This window comes from Pyxicephalus adspersus, chromosome Z (genome assembly GCF_032062135.1).
Source record: "Pyxicephalus adspersus chromosome Z, UCB_Pads_2.0, whole genome shotgun sequence".
NCBI lineage: Eukaryota > Metazoa > Chordata > Amphibia > Anura > Pyxicephalidae > Pyxicephalus > Pyxicephalus adspersus.
Genome location: NC_092871.1, coordinates 23,413,216 through 23,420,372, shown reverse-complemented (window position 1 = coordinate 23,420,372; position 7,157 = coordinate 23,413,216).

The window sequence follows — 7,157 nt, the reverse complement described above, 5'->3', positions numbered from 1 at the left end:
AAACCGCACCAAGCTGAACAATCTTTTTGGGGCTGATAACAGATTCTTCCTTTTTTTCAGTGAAGGAAAAAGACTAAAACTTGCACCGTACGCAATACGTACACCGGTTGTTGAATAACAGACAGATGTCTTGCTGTCTTTTTCTGAGGAATAGGACCATGTACACACTTTAACTATATCCATACATACATCACTAAATTAAGGCTGGTAAGTTTCTAACAATGTCCTGTAACTAACTAGTAAAAGATTACAATGACAGCCAGGCAGTATCCATCTAAAATTCTGGCTGTAGGAAGACACAGAGCTTTCTAAGTATTGAGATTGTATGTTTTGGTGTGCACTTGATAAGGGCCGTTCCCAGAAACATTCTTCCTTTCGCTAATGAAATTTTCACTCCGGTGCCAAAGTGTCACAAGCCTGTGGATTCTGTTCTTGGATTTGTATGCTGTAAATTCTCTCTGACAATCAACCACCAGAAAGAGTAGAACAAAGTTTAACTCTGCAGAGGCCATTTATATATATATCACTGGAATATTGCAACATGTCATCTTTTTTTTTATAAATAAATCTGTGAAAAGAGGGAATAATAATAAAGCTGACCTTTGCATGCCATAATATACATCAACAGTATTAAATATGTATAATTATTTATTATTATTATCATTATTATTAAACAGGATTTATATAGTGCCAACATAATATGCAGCGCTGTACATTAAATAGGGGTGCAAATGATATACAAATACAGACCGTGACAAAGGAGGAGGAGAGGACCCTGCCCCGAAGAACTTACAATCTAGTAGGTGGGGGAAGTAACAGACAATAATAGGGGAGATGTGTAGTGGTGGGAAGTAGTGAGGGTTTTAAAAGACAGAAGAAGACGGGTAGGCAAGTTTAAAAAAATAGGTTGCTCTTTTAAATGAGGAGAAAGTAAGAGCAAAGCAAATAGGACGAGGAAGACCATTCCAGACAGTTGGGGCAGCTCTAGGAAAGTCTTCGAGCCATGCATGTGATGAGGTTATGAGTGAGGAAGTCATTAGTAGGTAATTGGACTTGCAAATGTAAAATTACCATAATACTGGGCATGCATACAGTTTTTTATACAGCTTGAAAATGTATATCTAGTGATAGGTTTTCTTTAACATAAAGTGACACTACAATAAAAAAGGTAATTGGCTAATGTTTAAAACAAATGACATATGACATAATGTTTAAAACAAATGACTATAAATTTTAACTTTACTTTAACTTAACTTTAATAAATTTAAGATTCTGGGTCTAGTGATATTGTGCAAGATGCAAATAGGAACTTTTTGCTATGGGTTTTATGCACATTCTAAAATGTTCATGAACAAGTTTGCTGTAAATCTTGAAAATCTTGTGGACAGTAACTGAAAATTATAATAAATGGAGCTGAGTTTCTAACTAATGAGCAGAGTTCTTGTCATCTGATGACTATTCAGAAGTGCCCAATCAGCTTAGTTAATAAGGTAAAGCTGTTTAATTTGAATAGCCAATTATGAGCCTACATTTTCTAAACTGTGGGCATTTTCCTATCCTTCAGAAAAACATTCCTAACTTGTTTGTCTCATTACCAGCAAACCTCTCTTTAAATACCCTTATGTGAGCCCTTAAGTTAACCAAAAAAGTTTACCGTTTTCCTATAAAGAAAAAACTCCCTTTAACAATAAACCTTATAATCTCTATATTTTCATTAAATAACAACATTTGGGATTACATTAGGCAGCAGGGCCAAGTGCACCTGTTATGATATGTCTTTAAAGCCTATGGTATGAACATAAAGGTGCATAAAAAGGTTCTGTAATCTGAGATATCCCTCCTGCTTCATTAAATAGCTTTTTCAGAATAAATCAGCATTTCATTTTTCTTCTTACCCATACTCTTTTTTACTTTGCCTAAACTCGTAGTAGTAGGCTTAACAAAAAGAAACTAGGGACTTATATTTGACATATGAGGCACATATGTTGAGGTTTTGCACCAAGATCCCCTAGCTTTTAGTTATGTCTCTGATTAGTGTTATAGACCCTTGTAACAAAATACTAGGGATTTGCAGTATTCCCAGGGCGTGTGCAGTGTGTTTTTCATGATAAAGCATGCTAGATTTTTCAGGCTGTATGTGAAACTGTGTTATTATAGCCATTGGCTTTGCTGCTTCTGCACAATATTTTAAAGGTTCACACCACCCATATGTTTGCTTACCCCACATCTCCATAACATAACGAAACAGACAGAAGTCTTTACAGCAACCCCAACAATATGAGGATCCTCCTTGTCATTGGGGTTCTGGGCTATTACTGAATCTGAAGAAAGAAATGCTTTTATTAGGCCAGTAATGCTGGAGAGAAATGAGGATTATGCATGAAGTAAAGCCTTGAAACCCATTATGCCCATTATGCATAATGTTTTGAAGAAGATTCCAGAAGTGCTGAACACTTATTGACCACTCAGTCCAATTCATTCCAAACTATCTCAATTGAGGTCAGGTCAGTTGATTGTGGAGGACTCCATCACTCTCCTTCTTGGTCAAATTACCTTTATATAGCCTCGAGGTGTGATTGGAGTCATTGTCCTGTTGAAAAATATATGGTGGTCCCAATAATCACGGCATGTTGCTGCTGAATGCTATGGTAGCCATGCTGGTTAAGTGTGTCTTGAATTTTGAATAAATCACATTATCACTAGGGCCCCAACACAATCACATCTCCTCCTACATGAATCACCTAGACCTAGATGAACCAAACAACCACTCACCTTTTCTTGTCTCACAAAAACATGGCGGGTGAAATAAAAAATCTCAAATTTGCAATAATTAGACCAAAATACAGATTTCCACTGGTCCAATGTCCATTCCTTGTGTTTTCTGGTCCAAGCAATTCTCTTCTTTTTCTTGTTCTTCCTCAATAGTGGCTTCTTTGCAGCAATTCAACCATGAAGGTCTGATTAATCCAGTCTCCTCAGAATAGTTGATGTTGAGATGTCTGCTATACGAACTCTGAAGCAATAATGTGGGTTCTATTTTGAGGGGCTGTTAATTTGCTAATTCTGAGCCTGGTAACTCTAATGAACCTTTGCTCTGCGCCAGAGGTAACTCTTAATTTCCTTTCCTGGGGTGGTCCCTATGAGAGCCAATTTCATAATATCATTTGATGGTTTTCACAATACATTCAAAGTTCTTAAATTTTCCAGATTGACTGACCTTCAAATAAACTAATTTTTCTTTACTTAGTTGAGTGGTTCTATGTACCAACCCTAACTTTGCACAACACAGCTGATGATCTGAAACGCATTGCAAAACTCTTGACAAGGTATATCTGTTAATAGAAAACAAATTCAGGTAACGACTTCATGAATCTGATTGAGAGAATGCCCGAAGTGTGCAAAGCTGTAACAAAAGCAATAGGTGGCTACTTTAAATAATCTAAAATTTATTTTTAAAAACATATTCTGGTTTGTTAACACTTTTTTGTTTAAAACATAACTCCATGTGTTCTTACATAGTTTCAATGTATTCAAAATTCAAATAGAAAATAATAAAAACAAAGAAAAAACATTGAATGAGAAAGTGTGTCCAAATATTTCACACATATATATATTTTCCTTTCCCTTTTCTTAGACATTATATTGCAGTTAGGAAGACATGGGAACAAAGGAAATGGTTCAGATATTTCTTTTTTTGTCCATCCTCCATCTGTCCAACATTTCTCCCAATTTTGAATAATTGTAACACTTCATGGTACATTTTTCAAAATGTTTACAAAAATTCTAGTTTCTCTATATGAAGTGAAAACATTTGTGACATGGTCTTTTCCTTTGTGACCTTTTCTCTAATTCCAAGGTTTTCTTTTTCTTCCTAGAGAGAAAAATGATTCCAGTTGACTTTGCATTAGTGTTTGAACTCAAGTTAGGCGACTTTTATGGATACATCAACCTCTCACTTACCCCCATACCCGAGCTGTGTTCTGTTCACTTAGGTTTCTCTAAAATCACTGATCGCACTTGCCCATTGAGCATTTGTAGACGTATATGGGACTAGATCTGAAAGCTAAAACTGCCTAGAAATGTAAGTGGTAAGATGGGGCTGTCAAAGCCAAATTGCCAATTAATGAAGAGACCCAAGAAGTTCCTGGAAAAGTGAGGATTTGATGACGCAATTGAAACTGAAATTCTTCCATACTCGGGCAATAAAATCTACCACCAGTCAGGACTTAAAACTCTGTTTCTGCTGTAGTCCAGATGTTGCATTCCCCATACTTTTTACATTTCTTTGAAGTAGTTCAAGTTTTGTTTTATAATCATCAATCGATCAATAAATATTCTTAATTATAGCTTCTGACTGACACATGTGTTTGTTTTAACTAATTAAAGATGCATTACATGATGATACAGTTTAGATTTTTGTTTTAGAATAATCATAGACTTTTATATTTTTAAATAGTGTACACTCACGTATTGCTTACAGTTGCAGTACCATATGGGTGGAATTAACATAAAAACAGTTCCCTGCCTTAACTACACTGTGCTGTCTTCCCGGTGGTAGATCCTGCATGTCTGGCAGTTACAGGCTGGGATTATTCCAGTAGCTATTAACTAAGATGAAAACTCAACATGTGTCCATATAAAATTTCCAGTCCTCAGGAAAAAATTTTATTTTGTTAAACTTCCACTGTACATAATAGGACATCAATGAACTGTATCCAGGACCCTACCCCCTATAATGCTCAGACAGACACACAGAGCATTTTGAATGGGTAGAGGACAAAGCAGGTAAAAGTGGGACAGATTGGCAGGGACAAGAGACTCATAAAAGTCTCTGATACTGCTAGCTCAATTCCACATACCTGCACCAAACCTTAATTTATGAGACTCCATGTGACAGATCCATATCACACAGCAAGATTTCAAAGAAAAAAATGGTGCTTAGATGCTATAACAAAGTAAGGAAATAAAAAATGGAAAAAATATTTTGCCCAACGAAAAGTAAAAAACAGTAAAAGTGCTACATAAAGTGAACTACATTTTGTATGTTGTCCCAGAAAATTGCAACATCACAAAGCTATAACAGAAAACAAAATCAATTACCAATCATTTTCAAAGATTCTTTTTACTATTTGATACATTTTTGAAGTTCATATGTTTTATTTAGTTTTAAACAACATTGAAAAACAGGATGTTGCAACATTCTGTGTCCAGGAAACAAATAACAAAATACAGCTGTTGACAGGCATAAAAACATGCAATAATGACATACAAAACTTTGTAATGGCTGGGGTATGCTAGTGGGGATTGGTTGATATGTTTTACACTCTCATAGCTGTTGCTGTTTACTGTCTATAGAGAACTTTTGTTTTACAAATTATGATTGAATAGATGACCAAGGGTTCCCAGAGCACTATGGTTTACCAGAAAAGACAGAACCATACAAAGCATTGGTCAGGCCACATCTGGAATATGCACTTCAGTTTTGGGCACCAGTTCACAAAAAGGACATTGTGGAATTGGAGAGAGTGCAGAGAAGGGGAACTAAATTATTAAAAGGAATGGAGGAGCTCAGCTATGAGGAGAGATTAGCTGAACTGAATCTATTCTCCCTTGAGAAGAGACATTTAAGGTGAGATATGATCACCCTGTATAAATATATAAATGGTCCATATAGAGAACTCTCTTCCTCATTATTCACTTTAAGATCATTACAAGGAACAAGAGGGCACTCTTTGCGTCTGGAGGAAAAGAAGTTTAAGCAACGGATAAGGAAGGGATTCTTCACAGTAAGATCTGTGAAAATGTGGAATCAGCTCCCTCAGGAAGTAGTTTCAGCAACTACTATAGATTGCTTTAGGAAAAAGCTGGATGCTTTCTAGAGGCTCAGAATTTAACTAGGTATTAAAACTTTACAGATAAAAAATAGCAGTCATTGTTAATCCAAGGAACATCCGATTGCCACAAGGAATCCCTGTTGAAGCAAATTGACTCAGGAGATTTTTTGCCTTCCTATGGACCACTTATGTTCATAGGGTTTTATATCTGGGATATGTTTATTTCCCTGGTGGTTGAACTTGATGGACTTGATGGACTCAACCTAACAGACTATAACTGTGTAGTGTTGCTTGCTTTGCAGATCCCCTTGTCTAAATGAAAACTCAAAATCCTGACATTTAAAAAATGATGGGTGACTCTTTCAATGACTCATTTGAGTTTGGAAAACAAAGAACTTCTTTAAATACAGAAGGAATAATCTTGCTAAGAATTTTAACAAAAGATTAAAGCAGAAACACCCGCTGATATAAGAAAAAACTGCATAATACCATTTCATCTTTAATAATTTAAAAATAAACAAAACTAAATTTTAAAAGTACAGGGTGGAACTTGGAAGCATTTTGTCATCTTGGCCCATTTAAAACATTAAAAAAAAAGAAACTTCAAAGGAAGAACAATTTTAATTTAAGCTGTGACATTTGATGAGAAACTGAAGATGCTAACTTGGAATCCAGATAGTGGTCTGATTTGCCATGGGAAAGTACAAAGTTGCTTAGCAGTTAGCTGTCTAATCACTGATTTTTTTTTTTTTAAAGCAAGGCACTGTGGTGTCAGCAGATGGACAAAAGCGTCTTTGACATTTTTTCCTTTTTCTTGGAGGATAATTTAAAAGCGAATCATTTGGCTGTGTCAGTCATTGCGATGCTCTGAAAAATGAGATGCTTCATCTTGTAAATTATTGCCTTCCACTTTACTGTTGTGTATGCAGGGACAATGAAATGTATGATGTCATAGAATTCATGATGAATTCAGAGTTTGTTCTCCCATAGCTAATTGTGATTCAGTGATGCCTTTAGTGGTAATTGTGAAGGATTCTTCTGTCACGCGGCACTGACCAGCTCCCCCTGCTTCACAAAAACCTACTCAACACAGCTAGAACTACCGGACACAAGGGCTTCTTGTCTAGGTTGAATTGGAAAAACTATTAAATGGAGTAAATACAATTATTACAAAAAATATTTACAGCCTAACTACTTGGCAAAGAAAAATATTTATTTTTGCTATTATTATTCAGTAATAATATTACATTGTCACCTTTAATTAGGAAATATGTGTACTTAGAACGGAGGAGTGTACAAATGAAAAGCTGACAGACTCCGGAT